Genomic DNA, 25,178 nt, shown 5'->3' with positions numbered 1-25,178 from the left:
TTTCAAAAGGATGTTATCAAAACTGTACAAATTGATTAGCACACTTATTAAAAGGGACTCTTTACTGTTCACCGGCCAACTCTGGTCACTTGTGAACTCGGCACCCTGAGCTTCATTAAAGTTATTGTCTATGAGTAAGCGATAATCTGTATTTGAACTTCTGCATTTGTGTCTATTTTTCACATTTTTGTTAAATAAGCCAGGGCTCAGCTCTTAATCAATGTTTTCAAATGTTCATTTCTTTTAATAAAGGACTAGCATCTTATTTAAGCTAACAAATGAGCGTCATTTGCAAAGAGCCCCAAGCAAGGGGTTTAATTTATTAACCCACGTGTTAACAGTCTTCCTTATTGATGCATTTGCCCCCTGCTCTGTTTAATCTCGGTATAGTCTCCACGCAGCGATGCTCAAAGAGAAGCCACAGGGCGCAAAATCATGGGACTTGGAGTTGGAACTGCAGTCTCCCGTCACACCCGGGAGAGACAGATGCAAATGCACTCTTTTCCCTGCCTCTGCACTCACCTCTCTTCTCCTCACCAGCCTCCAGCTACTGTGGTGTCACCACACCAGCCGAGAGGCAGAGAAACTTCAGAAGTGATGGTGTCCCTCAGGTGTGCTTGGGCATAAAAAGGCTCCATGTGCATCAGAAACCCTGTTACCTAGGTGTCTGTACCACTCATACATAATTGTACTCATTTCTTTCTGGATAAATACGTATAACTATCAACGTTTCCAGTAGAGTTACCTGCCCGTTGCTGAGTTGCAATCCAAGTTCACTGCTAGTCTGATCGGATTGATTCCATTTCTTCAGAGTAACTAGAAAGAGAGAACTTGCAGATGGGCTTGGTGTATTGCCTCTTTACCTCGCCGTGCTTTCATCTGTGGCTGCAATCTGATTTCCCTTTAACGTATTAAGGAAAGATTTAAATGGCATCTGAGGTGGTCCTGAGTTTCTGCGTTATTTTTCAGTAGTTTGCCCTCGTTGGAGTGGAGAAGAGGGAGGAATAGAAATGACCTGCCCTGTCAGTACACGCCCGTAGTGCAAAAGCTTCAGAAAACAAGGGAAGCACTGCTAATGAATTGTGCTTTTGCTTCGCTGAATCCGCACAGCATCTCCATCAGGTTTTTACAGCTGGACTCTAGCTGTAATTGCTACTGGGATGAGATGCACAACATGGGGTGTTGAAGCTAAGTACTCACAGTGTTTTAGTGGCCAAAAATACATGGCATGGAAGGAGCATCATGCTTCGTGGAATTCACACTTGCATATCTTCATGTTCGTCACCCATTTCTGACATGCCGCTGACTTGCCAGCAGGCTCTCGAGATGAAGGTGATAAAAATGGCAAAGCTGAAAGATGCTGTCTCTTAAAAGATACTGTACGTCAGTTGCGAAAGAGGAAGTAGATTGGGAATGTAAATGCATAAAAAGCCACTGTAGCCTTGTTAGTTCTTCAGTAAAGACTGTTGATATTAATCTCATCAGTGCAAACAACACGAATGAGCAACAGTTTTAATCCGATTGTAATATGGTGCAAAATGACACACGTTAAAGTATTTCTCCTAATGTAAACAAAAATTCTGTATTTCTGTAGCATGAGCTGTCAGACCCCGTGTCCTGATTTGTTATTAGATATAAATCAGTGTTTATGCTTCTTCCAGGGAAGTTTTAAAGCCTAATGTTTCCTTATTTGAGATGTTATAATACTGAGGAGGGTAAAATTGATAGTTTCGCTAGAGAAAAGTACCATATGCAAAATTATCATAAGAATAATCCACATGTCCAATGTGGATCCACCCTTGTGGTTATTTAAGGCAGAATCATTGAGGCTTTGAGCTTAATGCAACTCAGCTGGCATCATAATTCTCCAGGGTGTCAGCTGTGACCACTGAGTCTCCAGTCAGGTTAGATTATTCTTTATTTAACATTATTCTCAGCATTTTCTATTTTATTTGCTTTCTTTCTCTTCTCTCTCTTTTTCTTCGTATCTTAGCTTTGTGTTTGGAAAATCACTGCTCTTTATGTCAATCCAGCGAAAAGATTTTGTGGTGCTTACATTAAATAATATCTTAAAAGCAGTTTATATTTATATATATTTATTAATCCTGAGGATAATACAGTACACAGGATTGAGTTATTTGAATTAAATTTGCCAAAAGTGGTGTAATGCAAAGAGTTCCCTAAAACCTCTGAAAGGAGTAATTTTCCTTGTTGCCATAGAAATGAGGAGTTCCTTGTTCTTTGGTCCTCGCTCAGATCTCGCTACTTTTGCTTAATTACAATAAAATAGTAACCACTAATCAAAAGATCCTTTGTTCTGTTTAGAATTCAAACTTTTCTCTTGAACAGATTTACCTGCCTTTCTAGGATTACTTTGTAATAGCAAAGCCAGAAACTGGCAACATGATAGCCTGGAATGAAAAGAAAAGTGTGTGCCATGTGCAAGAAGCCTATAATAAAACTTGAAGATTTTCTATGGATTTTTTTTTACTGCCCCAGCTCTGCTGTATTCATTTCATAAATTTTTTTTCCACTCCACACTGGTCACTTTAAGCTTGATTTCATTCAGAATTACTTGAAAGCACATGCTTCTATTGAAATTTAATTTGCGATATGGAGATTGGGAATCCTCATACATTCTATCAAGAGAAGCTATCCCTACACTACACACACACACACACACGCACACACACACACACACGCACACACACACACACACACACCCCTTCACCCTGGCAGCATTGCAGTGCACAAGAGTAAGTTATTAGAATTAAGAAGTATCTTAATGCAAACACCCACAATTGCATACACTCACGCACTTCTATTCATTTAAAAACTAAAAAAGAAAAGATAAAAAACTGGAAAATAGAAAGGATAATTGGAATAATAATACATATTCCACAACTCTGTCTCAAATTTCTTGTTTATTAACATTAAGTTGAGAATGATACCCTGTGAAGATGATTCAGCCATTTAATAATTTCAAAACTTCGGTTATTCCCTCGAGTTCACTTCCATTGCTGCTCCTCCTTCAATCGATGATTTCCTGGTGATACCAGCAGAAGCAGAATCTCTCTTCCCTCTGCTAATAGGGAAGAGAGATTTTCAAGGAGAGCCAGGGCTGTTTCTCTTGTTCTTTCCTATGGTTAATGCCATCAGTGGGTGGTCATGCCTGCTCTGTTCTTGAACAGAGAAGCCCTTGAAAGGGCTTCCTTCTCAGGAGCAGCAGGAATAAAACTGACAGTATCACATCTGTTTCATGCTGCTTCTCCAGCTCCCAAGGGCTCACAGCACATATAAAACAGCAATTCTGATGGTACCACAAGGAAGCAAGGCAGCAGGGTATCATAAATGAACATAGCCTGCTCAAGGGAAAGAGGAAGGGAAAAGAAAACATTCAAGAACATCCATATGAAAAATGGCATTGCAGAGGAAAAATAAATGGGCAAAGATGCAGCTTGTCAGAGAAGACAATGCTTTAGACATTGATTTAGAAATAGTCTCTCCAATTAGTAAAATCTGAGTGTTGAGATATATATGTATGTATGTGTGTATATATATATATAATGTTGGTTTGTTTTTCTAAGTAGTATAGGATATCTCTCCTCAACTAACTCTCCATTTGTAATACAGCATTGATGGAAATGTTCTAAAACTGGATTGACTGATGGGTGTAAAATTCTGTAGATTTGTTTAAAATTGTTGAATTTATGAATTCAAATTTTAAAATTACAAACCTTATAGTATATAAATGATATCTAAATAAAAGTGTTCAAAAAGTAGCTCATATCTTCATAGTGCTTCACAGTTTAAAAAATTCTTCCAAATACTTAATGACATAGGAGAATGCTTATGACATGATGATACATAAAAAATAGCAAAACAAAACAATACAGTATGATCTGAATTGTGACCGTATTTGTACAAGGAAAAAAGGCCAGGAAAGAAAGAAACAAAAATGCTTCTGGGTATGTGGATGATGAATGGTTTTTGTTTTTTCCTTTTCCTAGTTTTCTTTATTTTTCTGTAGTTCTGTTTCTCCCATTTTTTATACTGCACATGCATTTTTTATGACGAAAAAAAATTTTAATTTAATGAGAAAGTTTTTGGTCGGTACCTATCAAAATTGCTTATGTGGATGAGCTGTGACTCAGTATCTCATTTCTCTAGATGTATCCTGTAGAAATAGTTATGTAAGTGATTGCAAGTATAAGTACTCAGTGGACATTAGAAGCAAACTAAATGTCCATCAGAATGTCCATCAAACTAAATGTCCATTCATGCTATGTAATAATACTATTCAGTTATTATTTTAAAAGTATATTATATAAGATATATTGTGTATATATGTATATAAACAAGAGTGTGTGTGAGTTGTATGCACACACACACGTGTGTATAGATATATACACACTAACTTGAAAAGATACCTATGGTCTATTGTGGAGTGGATAAAAAGGTACTTTGCCAAACTAAGTATGAAGATTGATTTCGTTTTCTAAAAATCTATGTGTGTGCGTGTCTACGCAAGCTTATGCTATGTAAGTTTATGAGTGTCTTTATTCTTTTAATTTTGAGCCCCCATTTCACCAGATGGTAGAAACTCTTCAGATGTAGTCAACTCTTCAGATACAGTCAAATCAGGGTTTCTTATCCATTTCCTAATCTCATCCTAGGAATATGATGATGTTAATGTCATATTATGGTGAGTGCTATGGATTGAATTACCCCCTCAAAATCCCATATGTTGAAGACCTAATCCCAGTGTGATGGTATTTGGAGATGAGGCTTTGGGGAGATATTGAGGTTAGATGGGGTCATGAGGGTAGAGTTCTCCTGATGGGATTAGCGCCCTTATAGGAAGAAGAAGAGACACGAGAGTTCTCTCTGTATTGTGAGGACACAGCAAGAAGGCAACTGTCTGGAAGACTGGGGGCCAAGAGGAGGGTCCTCACCAAGAACCCAATCGCTGGCACTTAGATCTTGGACTTCCCGGCTTGCAGAACTGTGAGAAATAAATGTCTGTTGTTAAGCCACCCAATCTATGGTGTTTTGTTGTAGCAACCCAGTAGAGATTTTGGTATCAAATAGGGTGCAGCTGTAACAAATATCTAAACATATGGAAGCGGCTTTGGAACTGGGTATTGAGTGGAGGCTGGAAGAGTTCTGAGTTGCATCCATGCTAGAAATATGAATGTTAAGATCGATAGGAGTGAGGTCTCACGTGGAAATGAGGAACATGTTAGTGGAAACTGGAGGAAAGGGGATCCTTGTTATGGAGTGGCAGAAAGCTTGGCTAAACTGTATTCTCATGTTTTGTGGAAGGTAGAACTTCTGAATGATGAAATTGGGTATGTAACTAAGGAGGCTTCTAAGCAAAGTGTTGAAGTGTCATCTTGGTTCCTTCCAGTGCTTAGAGAAAAATGCTAAAAGAGAATGATAAATCGAGTAAGGAATTGTTAGGCAGAAAGCAATCAGAACTTGAAGATGTGGAAAATGCTCAGCCTACCCATAATGCAAAGAATGAGCAAGCTTGTTCTGAAGGGGCCACTAAGGGTGTAGCTGAACAGTCACTTGATAGAGAAACCATGGGTGCGAATCAAGGTCTCAGTCAGCCATTTCAGCAGAAGCCAGGGGTAGAGTCGGGGTTATACCAGTTTAAACTAACTGGACAGGAAAAGTGAGATAAGATGAAAGAAGACTGTCCGCCTTCTTATATCCTACACTACTGGAATACAGAGCCAGTGGTCTAGAAACCTGCACTGTTCTTCAAGAAAAGGGAAAAAGGACGCTGAAAGCAATTCAGAGATCATCAGGGCCGCCGCCTAGGTTTCTACAGGCCAGAGGGCATCTGTGTGAAGCGCTGGGGACAGGGCTACCCAGAGCCTTGGGGGTGCAACCACCACCCAGCAGAGCTGTGGAACCCAACCACTGCCCCGTGGGTCTGGGAGGGAGACCATCCAACCACAGAGGATTATTCCTGAGGCTTAAGATCTGGTGGAATTTGCCTTAATGAGTTTTGGACTTGCTTAGGACCCATCACTCCTTTCTTCTTTCTTATTTCCCCCTTTCGGAAAGGGGCTGTCTATCCTGTGCCTGTCGCACAATTGTATTTTTGAAAGTGTGTAACTTGTCTGGTTTCACAGGTTCACAGCTGGAGAGAATTTTGCCTCAGAATGAATCCTCAAGTCTCACCCATATCTGATTTAGATGATATTTATTTTATTTATTTTTTTATACAGCAGGTTCTTATTAGTCATCAGTTCTGTACACATCAGTGTATACATGTCAATCCCAATCGCCCAATTCATCACACCACCACCTGCAACCCCCGCCCCCCGCAGCTTTTCCCCCTTGGTGTCCATACGTTTGTTCTCTACATCTGTCTCCCAACTTCTGCCCTGCAAACCGGTTCATCTGTACCCTTTTTCTAGGTTCCACATGCATGCATTAATATACGATATTTGTTTTTGTCTTTGTGACTTACTTCACTCTGTATGACACTCTCTGGATCCATCCACGTCTCAACAAATGACCCAATTTCTTTCCTTTTTATGGCTGAGTAATATTGCATTGTATATATGTACCACATCTTTATACATTCCTCTGTCAATGGACACTTAGGTTGCCTCCATGACCTGGCTATTGTAAATAGTGCTGCAATGAGCGTTGGGGTGCATGTGTCTTTTTGGTTTTCTCTGGTTATATGCCCAGTAGTGGGATTGCTGGGTCGTATGGTAGTTCTATTTTTAGCTTTTTAAGGAACCTCCATACTGTTCTCCATAGTGGCTGTATCAATTTACATTCCCACCAACAGTGCAAGGGGGTTCCCTTTTCTCCACACCCTCACCAGCATTTGTTGTTTGTAGATTTTCTGATGGTACCCATTCTAACTGGTGTGAGGTGATACCTCATTGTAATTTTGATTTGCATTTCTCTAATGATTAATGATGTTGAGCATTCTTTCATGTGTTTGTTGGCAATCTGTATATCTTCTTTGGAGAAATGTCTATTTAGGCCTTCTGCTTATTTTTGGATCGAGTTGTTTGTTTTTTTAATATTGAGCTGCATGAGATGTTTATATATTTTGGAGATTAATCCTTTGTCCATTGATTCATTTGCAAATATTTCCTCCCATTCTGAGGGTTGTCTTTTCGTCTTGTTTATGGTTTCCTTTTCTGTACAAAAGCTTTTAAGTTTCATTAGGTCCCATTTGTTTATTTTTGTTTTTATTTCCATTACTCTAGGAGGTGGATCAAAAAAGATCTTGCTGTGATTTATGTCAAAGACTGTGCTTCCTATGTTTTCCTCTAAGAGTTTTATAGTATCCAGTCTTACATTTAGGTCTTGAATCCATTTTGAGTTTATTTTTGTGTATGGTGTTAGGAAGTGCTCTAATTTCATTCTTTTACATGTAGCTGTCCAGTTTTCCCAGCACCACTTATTGAAGAGACTGTCTTTTCTCCATTGTATATCCTTGCCTCCTTTGGCATAGACTAGTTGACCATAGGTGCGTGGGTTTACTTCTGGGCTTTCTATCCTGTTCCGCTGATCTGTGTTTCTGTTTTTGTGCCAGTACCATATTGTCGTGATTACGGTAGCTTTGTAGTATAGTCTGAAGTCAGGGAGTCTGATTCCTCCAGCTCCGTTTTTTCCCCTCAAGACTGCTTTGGCTATTCTGGGTCTTTTGTGTCTCCATACAGATTTTAAGATTTTTTGTTCTAGTTCTGTAAAAAATGCCATTGGTAATTTGATAGGGATTGCATTGAATCTGTAGATTACTTTGGGTAGTATAGTCATTTTCACAGTATTGATTCTTCCAGTCCAAGAACATGGTATATCTCTCCACCTGTTGGTATCATCTTTAATTTCTTTCATCAGTGTCTCACAGTTTTCTGCATACAGGTGTTTTGTCTCCCTAGGTAGGTTTATTCCTAGGTATTTTATTCTTTTTGTTGCAGTGCTAAATGGGAGTGTTTCCTTAATTCCTCTTTCAAATTTTTCATCATTAGTGTGTAAGAATGCAAGAGATTTCTGTGCATTAATTTTGTATCCTGCAACTTTACCAAATTCATTGATTAGCTCTAGTAGTTTTCTGGTGGCATCTTTAGGATTCTCTGTGTATAGTATCATGTCATCTGCAAACAGTGACAGTTTTACTTCTTCTTTTCCAATTTGTATTCCTGTTATTTCTTTTTCTTCTCTGATTGCCATGGCTAGGACTTCCAAAACTATGTTGAAAAATAGTGGTGAGAGTGGATGTCCTTGTCTTGTTCCTGATCTTAGAGGAAATGCTTTCAGTTTTTCACCATTGAGAATGATGGTTGCTGTGAGTCTGTTGTATATGGCCTTTATTATGTTGAGGTAGGTTCCCTCTATGCCCACTTTCTGGAGAGTTTTTATCATAAATGGGTGTTGAATTTTGTCAAAAGCTTTTTCTGCATCTATTGAGATAATCATATGGTTTTTATTCTTCAGTTTGTTAATATGGTGTATCACATTGATTGATTTGTGTCTATTGAAGAATCATTGCATCCCTGGGATAAATATCACTTGATCATGGTGTATGGTCCTTTTAATGTGTTGTTGGATTCTGTTTGCTAGTATTTTGTTGAGGATTTTTGCATCTATATTCATCAGTGATATTAGTCTGTAATTTTCTTTTTTGTAGTATCTTTGTCTGGTTTTGGTATCAGGGTGATGGTGGCCTCATAGAGTGAGTTTGGGAGTGTTCTTTCCTCTGCAAATTTTTGGAAGAGTTTCAGAAGGATGGGTGTTGGCTCTTCTCTAAATGTTTGACAGAATTCACCTGTGAAGCCATCGGGTCCTGGACTTTTGTTTGTTGGAAGATTTTTAATCACAGTTTCAATTTCATTACTTGTGATTGGTCTGTTCATATTTTCTTTTCTTTTTTTTTTTTTTTTTTTTGTCTGTTCATATTTTCTGTCTCTACCTGGTGCAGTCTTGGAAGGTTATACCTTTCTAAGAATTTGTCCATTTCTTCCAGGTTGTCCATTTTATTGGCATAGAGCTGCTTTTAGTAGTCTCTTAGGATGCTTTGTATTTCTGCAGTGTCTGTTGTAACTTCTCCTTTATCATTTCTAATTTTATTGATTTGAATCCTCTCCCTCTTTTTCTTGATGAGTCTGGCTAATGGTTTATCAATTTTGTTTATCTTCTCAAAGAGCCAGCTTTTAGTTTTTTTAATCTTTCCTATTGTTTTGTTTCTATTTCATTTATTTCTGCTCTGATCTTTATGATTTCTTTCCTTCTGCTAACTTTGGGTTTTGTTTGTTCTTCCTTCTCTAGTTCCTTTAGGTGTAAGGTTAGATTGTTCATTTGAGATTCTTCTTGTTTGTTCAGGTAGTCTTGTATAGCTATAAACTTCCCTCTTAGAACTGCTTTTGCTGCATCCCATAGGTTTTAGTTCATCGTGTTCTCATTGTAATTTGTCTGTAGGTATTTTTTGATTTCCTCTTTGATTTCTCCAGTGATCTCTTGGTTATTTAGTAACGTATTGTTTAGCCTCCATGTGTTTGTGTTTTTTACGTTTTTTTTCTGTGTAATTCATTTCTAATCTCATAGCGTTGTGGTCAGAAAAGATGCTTGATATGATTTCAATTTTCTTAAATTTACTGAGGTTTGATTTGTGACCCAAGATGTGATCTATCCTGGAGAATGTTCCTTGTGTACTTGAGAAGAAAGTGTAATTTGCTGTTTTTGGATGGAATGTCCTATAAATATCAATTAAATCTATCTGGTCTGTTGTGTCATTTAAAGCTTCTGTTGCCTTATTTATGTTCATGTTGGATGGTCTGTCCATTGGTGTAAGTGAGGTGTTAAAGTCCCCCACTGTTACCGTGTTACTGTTGATTTCCTCTTTTATAGCTCTTATTAGTTGCCTTATGTATTGAGGTGCTCCTATGTTGGGTGCATATGTATTTATAATTGTTATATCTTATTCTTGGATTGATCCCTTGATCATTATGTAATGTCCTTCCTTGTCTCTTGTAACATCCTTCATTTTAAACTCTATTTTGTCTGATATGAGTATAGCTACTCCAGCTTTCTTTTGATTTCCATTTGCATGTAATATCTTTTTCCATCCCCTCACTTTCAGTCTGTATGTGCCCCTATGTCTGAAGTGGGTCTCTTGTAGACAACATATATATGGGTCTTGTTTTTGTATCCATTCAGCAAGCCTATGTCTTTCGGTTGGAGCATTTAATCCATTCATGTTTAAGGTAATTATCGATATGTATGTTCCTGTGGCCATTTTCTTAATTATTTTGGGTTTGTTTTTGTAGGTCCTTTTCTTCTCATGTGTTTCCCACTTAGAGAAGTTCCTTTAGCATTTGTTGTAGAGCTGGTTTGGTGGTGCTGAATTCTCTTAGCTTTGGCTTGTCTGGAAAGCTTTTGATTTCTCCGTCAAATCTGAATGAGATCCTTGCCGGGTAGAGTAATCTTGGTTGTAGGTTCTTCCCTTTCATCACTTTAAGTATATCATGCCACTCCCTTCTGGCTTGCAGAGTTTCTGCTGAGAAGTCAGCTGTTAACCTTATGGGAGTTCCCTTGTATGTTATTTGTCGTTTTTCCCTTGCTGCTTTCAATAATTTTTCTTTGTCTTTAATTTTTGCCAGTTTGTTTACTATGTGTCACGGCATGTTTCTCCTTGGGTTTATCCTGTGTGGGACTCTCTGCGCTTCCTGGACTTGGGTGGCTATTTCCTTTCCCATGTTAGGGAAGTTTTCAACTATAATCTCTTCAAATATTTTCTCTGGTCTTTTCTCTCTCTTCTCCTTCTGGGACCCCTGCAATGCGAATGTTGTTGCGTTTAATGTTGTCCCAGAGGTCTCTTAGGCTGTCTTCATTTCTTTTCATTCTTTGTTCTTTATTCTGTTCTGCAGCAGTGAATTCCACCATTCTGTCTTCCAGGTCCCTTATCCGTTCTTCTGCCTCAGTTATTCTGCTATTGATTCCTTCTAGTGTAGTTTTCATTTCAGTTACTGTATTGTTCATCTCTGTTTGTTTGTTTTTTAATCCTTCTAGGTCTTTGTTAAACATTTCTTGCATCTTCTCAATCTTTGCCTCTATTCTTTTTCCAAGGTCCTGGATCATCTTCACTATCATTATTCTAGGTTCTTTTTCTGGAAGGTTGCCTATCTCCACTTCATTTAGTTGTTTTTCTGTGGTTTTATCTTGTTCCTTCATCTGGTACATAACCTTTTGCCTTTTCATCTTGTCTCTCTTTCTGTGAATGTGGTTTTTGTTCCACAGGCTGCCGGACTGTCGTACTTCCTGCTTCTGCTGTCTGCCCTCCGGTGGATGAGGCTATCTAAGAGGCTTGATGGGAGGGACTGGTGGTGGGTAGAGCTGGGTGTTGCTCTGGTGGGCAGAGGTCAGTAAAACTTTAATCTGCTTGTCTGCTGATGGGTGGGGCTGGGTTCCCTCCCTGTTGGTTGGTTGGCCTAAGGCGACCCAACACTGGAGCCTACCTGGGCTCTTTGGTGGGGCTAATGGCAGACTCTGGGAGGGCTCTCACCAAGGAGGAGTTCCCAGAACCTCTGCTGCCAGTGTCCTTGTCCTCACAGTGACACACAGCCACCCCTTCCTCTGCAGGAGACCTTCCAACACTAGCAGGTAGGCCTGGTTCAGTCTCCCCTGTGGTCACTGCTCCTTTCCCTGGGTCCTGATGCAGACACTACTTTGTGTGTGCCCTCCAAGAGTGGAGTCTCTGTTTTCCCCAGTCCTGTCAAAGTCCTGCAATCAAATCTCACTAGCCTTCAAAGTCTGATTCTCTAGGAATTCCTCCTCCTTCCGGACCCCCAGCTTCGGAAGCCTGACGTGGGGCTCAGAACCTTCACTCTAGTGGGTGGACTTCTGTGGTATAAGTGTTCTCCAGTCTGTGAGTCACCCACCCACCAGTTATGGGATTTGATTTTACTGTGATTGCGCCCCCCCTACCGTCTCATTGTGACTTCTCCTTTGTCTTTGGATGTGGGGTATCTTTTTTGGTGAGTTCCAGTGTCTTCCTGTTGACGATTGTCCAGCAGCTGGTTGTGATTCTGGTGTTCTCGCAAGAGGGAGTGAGAGCACATCCTTCTACTCCGCCATCCTGGTTCAGGCCCGAAGATACTGAGTTTTAACTTTTTTTCCTGTGTGCACAGTCTAGTTTTACTTGCTCCTAGGGTGCTGCGTGCAAAGACTTTCACCCAGCCTTTCAGACCAGAGTTCTTTATGTAATGTGGCTGTGCCAGCACCTCACACCATGAGCAGAAGCGCCGTGCGAGACACCGCAATTCAGGATGGAGGCGACAGGCCGTGTGCGGAGACGCTGCACCAGGCTCCTGCTTTAGCTGATTTTAAATGAAAGGTTAGACTTCAGAATTGATGCTAGAGCAGTTAAGATTTTTGAGGCTGTTGGGGTGGAATGAACGTATTTTTGGATGCGAGAAAGACGTGAATGGGGGGCAGGAGCAAAATGCTGTGGACTGAATTACATTCACCCAGAATTCCCATGTTGAAGCCCTAACCCGCAATGTCATGGTATTTGGAGGTAGGACCTTTGGGGAGATAATTAGTTTTAGATGCGGTTAGGGTGTGAGGCCCGCATAGTGGAATTAAGGCCCTTTTAAGAAGGAGAAGAGACACCAGGACACCCTCTCCACCATGTAGGAACACAGGTGACCACCTGCCAGCCAGGAGGAGGGCCTTCTTCAGGAACCAAATTGGCTGGCACCTTGGTCTTGGACTTCCAGTCTCCGGAACTACGAGAAACAATTGTCTGGTGTTTAAGCCACCCAGTGTGTGGCATTTTCTTATCATAGTCTGAGCTAACCAAGACAGTAAGAAACATCTGGTCTTCTTTCACGCTTTGCACATTGAAACCTATCAGTACCTTTGTTTATGAGTTTGTTACAATCACTGTGGCCTCATAAGTCCATACTAACCACAAGACCTTTAAAATGCTAGCGCTCTCTCAGGGATTTCCATGACCCTTCGATGTACAGAAAGTGTATGGCTGCCCCGTTAGGATACACTAGGTGTGGGGAGGCTTGGGGGCCAGAATCTATTGTCTCTTTGAAGTTGTCTCATCTGCCTAAATGCCCTACCCATCCATCCTTAGTCTTATCCTACTTCGCCATGCTGGGGAAAGGGTGAAATTTTGCTGCTCTTGGATCCATCGTTTGTTCCTGTTATTGTATCCAACTTGGAAGGGGCCAGCATTGAGCAGAGTGCCTTCTCGACACAAGCAACCCTTCGCCTATTTTTCTTCTACTCCAGGTAGGCATTAGTAGTCAAGTGCTAGGGTTGGGAAGGGTGGGTGCTAGAAAAACTCTCTGAATACTCAAGAATTCTTCTGGAACCTTTCTGTTTCTTGCATAAGTCTAAGCTGTTGAAACTCAAAGATCAAGAGTTTATTTATTTATATTCTGCTTCTGTGTTAACAACTTTTTCCTAAGGTACTGTGTGCTCCTAGGATGTGGAGAAAGACACAAGAGAAAAAGTCAATGGTGTTGATGGTTAGGAACCTTGATTAATATTGCAAAATATTACTCCGGTACAGCTGGTATCTTTATTATTTTTTAAGATTGTTTTTGATGTGGAGCGTTTTTAAAGTCTTTATTGAATTTGTTACAATATTACTTCTGTTTTTATGTTTTGCTCTTCTGGCTGCGAGGCATGTGGGATTGTAGCTCCCCAACCAGGGATTGAACTCACAGCCCCTGCATTGGAAGGCGAAGTCTTAACCACTGGACTGCCAGGGAAGCCCCTAACTGGTTATCTTTAGAACTTACTATTAAAGAGGGGAAAGAAATTACTTTATATAATTCTATAATATTTAAAAATAATAATAATCCATTTTAAATAAAAAATTAACCACTTGCATAAGTTTCATATGTACCTTTGATCTAGGACAAGGAAGAAAAATGGGAGGCAAGCATGTGATGAACGTCTTCAGTGTGTAAGGCATGTGCTGGGAAAGAAGCTATTAAAAATGTCATAATAATGCCGAGTGTTTCTCTAAGCCCTTATTGGTTAAAAAGCATTTCCAAGGTTACTTTTTGATTGACCTCTCCATTGAAAAAGTTTGTGTCCATCCTTTCATTTCCAGAGATATCTCCTTCATCCTGGTCTTAATGGTGTCATATTTCAATGACTGCCGTATCCCTCCCTGCTGCTATTTATTCTCTCCAGTACATGCTTCACACCAATTAATTTTGCTAAAATATTGCTTGGATCATATAATCCTCAGGGCCTTAGAATTGAAAGAGCCTCACATAGTTCAGGAATCTCTTCTGAAGGATCCCGGGCACATGATTTTCCAGCCTTGCCTTGAACTGGTGGGTAAGGGATTAGCTGAGGCAGCTTGTCCTATGTTTAGCCAGCTTAAAGAGCTGGGAAGTTCCTTCTTATTGCTCTACCGAAGGCCTCCCTTTAACTTCCGTTAAAATGAGTCCATTCTTTCTTTTAAGTGACAGTCGTTCCACAAAAATAAGAATGTCTGTCTTCCCACCTCAATTCTTCTCTTCACCAGGCTGGGCATCCCCAGTTCCTTCCTTGTTTTATTCATTAATGTATCTCTGAGACTACAACAATTCTTGACACACAGCAAGCATTCAACACCTATTTGTTTCCTGACTTAATGAATGGTTAAAATGCCCCGTCATCACAGTATTGCTTTGGTTCCAGTTTTATAATCTGTAAAGGAAGCCTCAATACATATCCTCCATCTGGTAGGTGGTCTGTAGTAACTCCTGCAATGATGTAACATCTGTTTCTCTCTTCTTTTAGCTTCACAGAAATGTCAAATATGTCTCTGCCAAGGTATTTTTAAATCTGTGAGTTTGTTCCGTCTCTTTGGTTTTGTCTCTTTTGTTTTTCAACAGCCTCCAGCATTACAGTATAAATACCTTAAATGAATATGTGTCATCTTATTTATCTCCTATATTTGAAACGTTTACCGTTCCGTTTGAGTTTTTCCCCACAGTGTGTGAAAAGTTCCAGTATTCATTAGTGTTCGTATGTAATTAGTCCGTCACTAGGATGGAGCAATACGCCTTTATTAGTATGTTCACTTATATCATTAGTAAAGATACTCAATTACACAATTTATAAAGCACACATATACAGGAATAGAACAGAATTAAAAGAGACATTCCTGATGAAATCAGTCTTGATTACTACCTACTTTTGTTTATCCTGCTGTCTATAGACTTTTTTTTTTAACCTCCAAGATGATAAAACCAAAAAAGCTGAGAAAGTAGTAAGTCAGTCAATTCTTCTCTGGTAAAGGTGTATAGGCTATGAAGATCGAGGCTACACACTAAATTATATGTGACTTTAAATCATATCCACACCCAGTTATCACAAATAATGAAGAATTTTCGGTAGTTGAATTTCTTAACAATTATTATTCAGAGGCAGCTATTTCAGATTCTCTGTAAATATTTAATGGAGTGTTGCAACTATGTTAGTTATTCAACAATAGAATCTTTAAAAGAAAAGGATAAAGTCAAATGTCTGAGAAAATGGTTTTAAAATGTTATGCATCTTTGAAATCCGTGTCCCTCATACCAATTGCCACTATCAGTATGTTTTCAAACTTTCCGTCTTAAATCAGTGTCTATTTTTATAGTGCCCTTTTAGGCATCCAGATTACTCTCTTAAGTAAAACACTTGGAAAACACATTTCCTGCTTCCATACATAAATGGATTAAACATCTAGAGTATTCCGCTTTAAAGAAAATTCTTCTTGGCATTCCTTAAGAAGGAAGGAAGAGAGAACAGTGGGATTTTCACATCTGTTAAATAATCATTAGCACGTAAGATTGAATTCTGTCTCCTTTTTCAACTTAAGACCAGCTGTTGAAGTAAACTTGAAGGGCCCCTTAATTACTGCATATTTCAATCGCTGGTAGGCGATTCAGTTACCTAGTTCCACCACTCTGATCAAAGGCACTCCTTTACTCTGTACACCATTGTTATGGAAAGCATTCCTCATTTGATTGTTCTGCTTCTGAAATGTTCTATAAAAGGTCAGACAGGGTGTCTTTCTCTGATTTCATCATGCCTCTGAGAATAACCTCTGCTACCAGTTGTGTGTTCCTCTGGTGGGTGCTAAGATTCCCCGGGGCCTCTTTCCCTGGCCTTTGTACATGATTGCTTTTGTCACTTCTGTTGCTGAGTCAGCGATGTTTCAGTGCCCATATGATCTCTGGAGTCAGTGAAAAACAGATTCAGGGAAGCGGACAGATTCTCTGTCTGCAGCATGATTTGCTCGCGTTGTCAGAAACACGTTTGCCCGGAGCTGTGCATCCCAATCAAAGGCTTTAATTACATGGAAGGTTTTCTCCCTGTTGTGCTTCCTGACTTTCTGTAACCATGGAATAAAGTCTTAACCTGGCATAACACCCAGCTCAGGAAATGACCAAAATGAAGCCAATGCAGAGAACGTTGGCCCTTCCAGGAAGCATGGTATGAATGATTGAAGATGAAAATCGCATCTCAACTACTTCCAAATAGATCACAGCACTGAATTATCATGCTGGTGTTGTGTTTATTGTTTCTTTCTCCCAGACCATAATGTACTGAGTCAAACTGGCAGACTATACAGCTAGCCCATGAGCCCTTGAATTCGGCCAAGGGGGTGCTCTCCGTTTGTAGGTAGCCTTTCCATTGACTACCAATGTAGAGTGGCAAAGATGACATATTCTGTCTGGAATACGCTTTCATTCTGCACAGTTACCAAATTTTGGATCTAAAGCTGTTTTTCTAAAATAGTGGATGTCAGAATGTTTTTTTGAGCTCCCTTTATAGCAGGTGTACAATAAACTGCTTACCTGGACACTGTTCTTTTCTATCATATTTCACTACTTTCAAAATTAAATTTATTGGTATATACTGTGACATATTTTAAGACTTAGAAAGACCATATTCTTCTTTACCGTGAGGAAAGGGGTGTTTTTTCCCCTAAAGATGTATAAGAGAAATAAAGCATACCTTACTTCATACCACAAAGGGTATGTGGGAAGGGAAATAAAATAATAACTTCTAAATAAAGCGGTAAGTATAAGAGACACAATCTAGTCTGTGCCCTTAAAGTCTAATTTTTGGTAGTAGAGCTTAAAGTGGAGGTTGCTTTTAAAGATTTTTCCCTTTTTGTGTGATGGAATGACTTGTAAGTTAAAATTTTGAGTAGGTTGGCTCTATAGTCAACCTAGGATCAGAATCCAACACTCTCCTATCGTCTCTACGGCTAACGTGTTAGTCGCCATCATCTCTCACCTGGATTCTGCAGAAGATTCTATCTGCAGGGGGTCCCTTGGCACCGCCTCCCTATCTGTAGTCAAGACAGTGGCCTGAGTGATTCTTTTAAAATGTAACTTATCGCCTCACAGCGCTCCCCAGCTCCCTCTTTCACTCCCTCTTTCGCTCGGAGTAAGGGCTCATCTTGCTAAGGGTTTGCACCGTCCCATGTGGTCTGGCTCCTGCTGTCACTGAGCCCCTCTCCTGCTCCGCTGCCCCCGTGGTTGCACCTCTCTGGGCTCGTTGACCCTCCTTTCTGGTCCTGGGGTACACCAGGCATGCCTTTGTCCTAGTTCGTCCTTCTTTGGAACCCTTCAACCAGAGTTCTCCCTGTTGAACTCTCTCATCTCCTTCATTCAGCCTTTGCTCAATGAGGCTAACCCGACATCCTACCCTAGTTTACTCTTTGTTTTCTAAAGCACTTATTGCCTTCTAAGTTACCATATGCTTTACCTTGCAATTATATTTATTATTTGCTGCCTTCCCACAGAAGAATGGAACCCTCAAAAAGACAGAGGTTTACTCTGTTTTGTTCACAGAGGTAAAACCCAAATGGCCAGAACGGCACCTGACACATACACAGGAACAACTCAGAAATACTTCTTGAGAGAATGAATTGAATCAAAAGAGCTAGTGATGTTGGGGAATTGGTTTTAAGGGAATGATATGAATTCAGTGTTGTCTTATTGAGTTTTAGAAGTAAGCAGTAGTGCTTGAAAAGACAATAGGGCTATAGGTGCAGTTAGGGGAGACACGTGCACCATCTCCATCAGCAAATCCTGTCAGCTCTACCTGCAAAGGATGTTCAGAATTGACCACTTTTCACACGTCTGCCATGTTGCACTCATATAAGCCACCCTCATTTCTCGCCTGGATTGGCTCTTCCTTACTGGTCACCGTGTTTTAAGCTCAGCACAGGGAGTTGGAATGCAAGGATCCGGGGAGGAAGAACACGGGAAGCTGCAGGGGAGCGGGAATAATGAATGGAGAGGGAAGTGCAAGGAGGCTGACGAGGCTTAGATCCAGAAGGAGAAAAGAGTGGGAACGAGCAGGGCAGCCTTTTCCTTGAAGCTGTGGGGAGGGCCTTAAGAAGATCAAGAAAGGCCGAGCACCCGTACCCTCCAGCCCGGACTAAAATCAAAGACACTAACAACACCAAATGTCGGGCAGAAGGTAATGCCGGAGCTCGCATGCGCTGCTGATGAGCAGTTAGTTTGGTCCAAACCCCCTGGAGAACTGTTTGATGGCTGTTTCTAAAGTTAAACATCTGGCCTATGACCCAGTCATTGCACCCTTAGATACTTAACCAAAAAGATATGAAAACATGTGTTAAAAAAGACTCATACAAAAATATTTATATGCAGCCTCATTCATAAAAACCTAAAATTGGAAGCAGCTTTAATGTCCATCAACAGAATTGGTTAATGGTATAAAAAAGAATAAACCACTGCTATTCACGACACTTTAAATGCATCTCAGAAACATCCCATTAAGCAAAAGAGGCCAGATGTGACAGAGAACATACTGTATGATTCCAATTACACAGATATATAAAACCCAAGAACACACACACTATCTATATATGATGCCAGACATCAGAGAGTGGCTGCCTTGGGTGGAGGGTTAGGGGAAGAGGAAGAGAATTATCTGGAAAGGGGCCCAAGGAAACTTTCTGGGTGAAGAAGATGTTCACTGTCTTGTTTTGCACCCAGAAGAAGATAGCCATCTATAAGCCAAGCCCAGGAGAGAGGCCCTCAGAAAAAAATCAGTTCTGCTGACACCATGACTTTGGACTTCCAGCCTCTCTAACTATGAGAAAATAAGCTGCTGTTGTTTAAGCCTCACCAAAAAAAAAAAAAAAAATTCACATACTTAAATATATCTTGTTTTGGGTGATGGTAGATGGGTGTACACAGTCGCCAGACTCATGGAACTGCACACTTAAGATCTGTGCACTACATTGTGTGTTAATTATACCTCAATAGAAACATACGTCATAAAAATGTCTGAGCATATATTGCGAGATTCTGAGATAAACAGGAAGGGAAATGCGGGAACTCAAATGCCATGGCTCAAATCTTAGAAAAGTAAGACACCTCAGTCATTTCCTGAGCTTCATGCTTGAGTGATCTGAGTGGAAGATTAGAAGAAGCTTAGAGCAGCCACTTTAAGGAATGTGACAGGAAATTAACAAGAGAAAACAAAAGTATTCGTGAGCAGAAGTGAGGGCCGGGCTGGAGCAGACGGTGTGACCGAGCTGCTGTGGAAGCAGTCAGCGTGGTGTTGTGATGAAGGGTGAATAAATTTGATAGCTGCTACTTGGGAAGTCAGGGAGAAAATTGGAGCCTAGGGTATTTGTGTCTTTCTGGAACTCTTCTCAGGAGAGGTGAGGTTTGAACTTTGCCTCAAAGAGTAAAGTGGCAACTTAGTAGACAGAGAAAGTGCAGGTAGAATATATTGCGTTGAACAGAATGTATTATTAAAATTAACTTCTTGTTTCTTTTTGCTTTCTTTAATTTGATTACTAGAAAATTTTTAATTATATATATTCAATATATATAACTCACATTATATTTCTTTGGACAGTGTTAGCCTTGAAGCGTGGAGAGAAGTTAAACTCATTGCCATAGTCGAGGCCAAAGCTAATGAAGTTCTGGACTCGTGCAGTGGCAGGAGGGGAACGGGAGCGTTAAAGCCCAAGAGAGGTTTCTCAGGATAGAAATGATGCGCCAGGGTCAGTGCTTACATTTGGTGGGGCAGGGATTACGGAGCGAGACACATCAGAGATTGCTCTAAAATGCCCGATTTGGATAATATTGGTTGGGATGGGATGCTATAGACCACCTTAGAGGAAACACAGGAAAAAAGAAGCAGATTTGTTAGGGGTTTAGGAAGAAAGAGGGTAATACCACATCTTGAGTTTCAGGCCCTTGACTTTAATGTCTGCAAACATGAAAGAAATTAAGACCCAGAGAGGTTACTAACTTTGTCAAAGATCAGTCAGCTAGAAAGTAGTAGAACCAGGATTTAGACCCATACCAGCGGTGGTTCTAAATGATTTAAAACTTCGGGAAGGGCCAGTGAACAAATGATAGTTTGGGTTCTATAAGTAGTGACGGGTGTGCTTACTCTGAGTCACATTGCGAGAATGCTGTATACCGTAGTTACAGTTTGCTACAAGAACTGACAGACTAGCCAGGAATACAATAATCAGAAATGGCAGGGTTCATTTGGAAGTGAATGATTCTTAAGTAAGTGCAGGATTACAAAATCTGTGCCATTTTGTACAAACAGCTCCCAATAAATATGTGTAAAGGAGAGCGCCGTAGTAAACGCTAAATAAGTAACAACTGTTGCTGTGTTTCCTATCTTAGGCTGTGGAGATGAATCTGTGTTATAAAAAGGACAGGTCCTATACATGGTTTTTTTTTTCATATTTAGAAATCATACGTTGTTTTCTTTGCATTTTCTTCTCTTTTAAAATTTGAAGGATAGGAAAAATTCCAGTTAACTGAGACTTCTGGTTATACGGGTTGGATTTTCCTGGTAATATTGATATATTTTGGTGATATGGTCTATGTTTCAGACAATGTAAACTTCCACTGAAAAGTAACCATATAAGAAACCATTGGTATGAGCATTTTAAGAATGAGTGTTTTCTTCTGATGTATATAATTAACACACAAGACTGCAAAATTTCAAACAGTATGACATCAGTATAAATTGCTATGAAACCAAAACCAAAGGTCGTTCTGGCACACAGCAACTGGGAATGATATGACCCGTTTGAAAACAAAGACTCTGGACCGTGGAGTGAGCGGCAGGCTTGCACACAACAGCATATTTTATAAACAGCCATAAACCAAAGATTAGTCTTAAAAGGAGAACATTGTTGTAAAGACAGTTTGTTTATCTATCCAGTTGGTCTTTTCAGCCCCACATAAGTAGCTGTCAGTCTGGAGGAGCATATATTTAAATGCCAAAGACAGCAGTACAATACTTTAGTGCACCGAGTCACTTATTACAGCACTATATAGGTAATCTTGGGCACAGGTCTGCGTTTAATTAGTAAATTAGTATCTTCAGAATCACAATGCCCGTGAATAAATCCAGCAGTAGAGTTGACCTTAATGACATTGTCAATGTTGAGAGACCTTACTTATTTTCAGATGGGTGTACCTATTTTCAGTGTCCTGTCTCTTCCTGAATTTTACCAAATTGATATTTCAAACTGATATTTCAATCACTTCTATTTAGAACTAAGTAGAAAAAACAAAATTAGAAGTATTCAGCTTCAGGAAACTTATTTTAGTGGCTTTAAGACGGTAGAAACAGTTGCCCTAGGTTTGATCAAGAGGCTTACATTCACGTACTAAGTTAAACTCATTGTTGGTAACTGCCTGATTCAGGATTTTGAGAAATTTGTACGGCCTTATTGGTGCCCAAGAGTGCCATATATATTAATAGTAGCTGTTAAGGTCATAGACCGCGGGTGGGCGTGCAGGGATGGGAAGGGAAGTAATGAGGGCTTCGTATAGCCCTTCTCTAAGGCATGGCTTTGCCGATTCTGCTTAAGTCAGACAGTCATTTTTTTAAAAAAAAGTATCATTTACTGATCATCTTCTATCAGTTACAAATTGTGCCAGGTATTATTTCATTGAATTTCATTCTTCTTGAACCTCAAGAGGTAGTAGCTATTAGTCCACATTTTCTACATTAGAAACATGAGACTCAGAGCCTCAAGCCAAGTTGACCAGACTCCCAAGACATTGCTTAGTTTGTGCACCTCCGTACTGTTGAGATTCGAGTGGCAGGACTCGCCTGCATGATGAGATATTTTGGAACACCGTTGACCCTTGCACAAGGTGGGGGGGGTTAGTCCGAGTTATAATTTATGGTCTGTGTCTGCAGTTCCTACACATCCACGGATTCAGTAACCACTGACCATGGAGTACTGTAGTATTTACTGCTGGAAAATATATGCATATAAGTGGACCCAAGTGGTTCAAAGCCGTTGTTCAGGGGTCAACTGTATAGCCAGTAATGTGTGTTACACTCACATGAACTAAACACTTTTCTGATATTTACAACATAATGTATCAAATCAATTTAAAACATTTTGAAGAAATTCCTGCAAAGCGTTTTGACAAGTTTTCAAGTATATGCCTCTGAATAAAGGTTTAAGTAAGCTTTTTGACGTGGGAATCAAGTCTCTCGATAATATTTTTAGGAGAGCATCGCAATAGTACAGTAATGATGAAGTTTTGTTTGACACCATCAGAAACAATTGTTTGTAAAAAGAAACAGGGATATAATAAAAGAGAAAAGAAATAGTGAAAATCCAGTATATTTGTGTTTTAGCCTAGTTTTCCATATCGAATGAATGCCATAAATATTTATGACTTCAACACAGTGTATTTGTTAAAATTTCTGAAGATTTTTCTCAAGGGTTTGAGATGGGTACTAGAGAAACAGAGGAAAAGGAGTGCTGAAGCTTTATATCAGAATTGAATTGTTTGTGTGATTTAATATTTAAAAGAAAGTTTATTTATAGTTTACTTCCAGATAGTACCAAATGTTATAATGTTTTATTTATTAATAAGGAAAAATATTGAGATTCATATTTCACACATCATTGAAATGATTGTACTTAAGCAGAAACTCTTTTCACATTTGTCATTATTACTCCTTATTTTTTAGAGCTGAAAACATCTTGTTTTTCAGTAATAAAAATAGATTAACTATAATAAAATAACAACTAAAATGAATTCTTCTTAAGGACCTTTAGCTCAATATATTTTCCGCTTCAAGCACAGAAAAGTATTTTAATTCACAAACAGACGTAGTTTTGAACATGCTTCCTTCTCCATTTATGACTTGAAATGCTTTCTCACAATTTATACAAATACAAAAAATTTGTATTTTTTATTACAACAAACTTGACAGTTCAGTTTGGTTATGTGAGGCTAGAAATTTACATTCTTTCGTATGCCTTTTATCAGTCGTTCAAAATGACTTGTCATGTCGAATTGATTCTTGTAACATGTAGATTTCTATTCTTTTCAGAATTGCAGTTTACCACAGCTTTATTATTTATTATTTATTTATTCATTAATTTATTCTCCATTTAATTCCAGAGAGGATATTCACAGGAAGGATTTACTTAAGGATTGTTTTCATTTGGTATGCATTACTTCATGCATTTATTTATTGCTTTCTCAACTAAATTGTATTTATGAAACTTGTGCTTTATTAGTTCCTTGCTTTAGAAATGAAGGAGGCATCTTTAAGCAAATGAATTCTCCCGAGCGACTCTGTAAAGAATTATTTAAAATGCTGAACATTTCATTGAGCCATTTATAGATGCTATTATGTATTTTAACTCAAACGCATAGTAAAATATATTATTTTTGCCTTTCTGATAATAATTTCAAGTGCCTCATATAGATAAAACTTTAATTTTAAGTGACAAACAACTATTAATACACCTAAATTTGGTTACATTCTTTCTTCCTTTTTCTCTTTCTCTACCTGCCACTGCCCTGGTAACCCTCCCTTCCCACAAGATTTGGTAGTAAGAAAGTAAGCTTCTCAATAAAACTTATTTCAAAAAGGAAAATCTTCACAGTGCAATTGCAGATGGCAAAACGGTTTATTCTGTTCACAGACACAGAGCATGTTTCCTTTTTTAAAATGACTTTACAGATAGGCCCTAAATCTGGCTGTCTTTACCCCATTTTATCTTGCCAACTTCTGCCAAACTTGACACTAACACGAACTTTTTAATTTTTGCTTTTAGAACTGCAATTTTTACCTTCTAAACAAATGATAAGAAAAAGCCCTCATTACTGAGGAAACAAGTTTATGTTTGTTTAAAACTGGTCAACATAAAGATGTAGTAAAATTGTATTGAACACACACACACACAACCAGGAACACAAATAAAACTAGGGAAGTCTGACTAAGAAAGCTGGATGTATTGATTTTGGAAGATGTCATCCCCGGGGGAAATTGAGTAAAGGGTACATGGATGATCTCTATATTGTTTCTTAAAGCTGCATGGGAATCTGCATTGTCTCAATAAAATTTTCAGTTACCAGAAAACAAAACAAAACACAACTGATTGGCAACCTTTTTCTTAGAGGGCCAGGTGGTAAATATTTGAGGCTTTTATGGGGACTGGAGGTGCTAATCCATTGTTGTAGTAGAGAAGCAGTCAAATGTAAACGAGTGGGCGTGGCTGTGTTCCTTTGAAATTTTATTTATAGAAAAGGGCAGAGCACACTTGCTCTCTGCAGATCTCAGGTTTAAAGAAACACAAGCTTTTAATATTCTATCTGTTGCTCCCTTCCAGGAAAAAAAAAATGGTAACAAAAGCTAATTATATATTTATTAATTCTTTTGCTCTTTTTTTAATTTTAATTTTTTATTGAAGAGTAGTTGATTTATAATATTATATTAGTGTGAGCTACAACATAGTGATTCAGTATTTTTATAGATTATACTCCGTTTAAAGGTATAACAAAATAATGGCTATATTTCCCTGTGCTGTCCAATATATCCTGTTGCTTATTTATTTTATACGTAGTAGTTTGTACCTCTTAATCTCCTACCCCTATCTTGCCTCTCCCCACTGGAGAGGCAAGTAACCACTAGTTTGTTCTCTATATCTGTGAGTCTGTTTTATTTTATGTAACGCTGTAATTTGAAGCTGATCTGTCTTTATAATTTTCTTAATTTGCATAAGTATTTATATGTAAAGTATACATATACACTTCAGTTTATTTTAAATATTCTGCAAAGCATTGCTTTGGTATAATGTTTCTTTTTTTAAATAAGTTTATTTTATTTATTATTTTTGGCTGCGT

The 25,178-nt window shown here is 39.0% G+C and overlaps 1 protein-coding gene across 7 annotated transcripts in view; it reads left to right on the top strand.

Moving 5' to 3' along the window:
- Window positions 1-25,178, top strand: part of TENM3 (teneurin transmembrane protein 3) — a 429,049-nt gene that overhangs the window by 202,399 nt on the left and 201,472 nt on the right. Inside the window, exon 1 of one of the 7 annotated variants that reach the window (XM_060291425.1) lies at window positions 13,244-13,284. The exons of the other annotated variants lie outside the window; for them this stretch is intronic. The gene's annotated coding sequence lies outside the window, so the exon portion shown is untranslated. Of the gene's footprint in view, window positions 1-13,243; window positions 13,285-25,178 lie in introns of those variants that run through there. 7 annotated transcript variants of the gene reach the window in all.

Source organism: Globicephala melas, chromosome 21 (assembly GCF_963455315.2).
Source record: "Globicephala melas chromosome 21, mGloMel1.2, whole genome shotgun sequence".
NCBI classification, from domain to species: domain Eukaryota; kingdom Metazoa; phylum Chordata; class Mammalia; order Artiodactyla; family Delphinidae; genus Globicephala; species Globicephala melas.
Note: the sequence above shows the minus strand (reverse complement) of the source record. Positions and strands in the feature narration are given on the sequence as shown.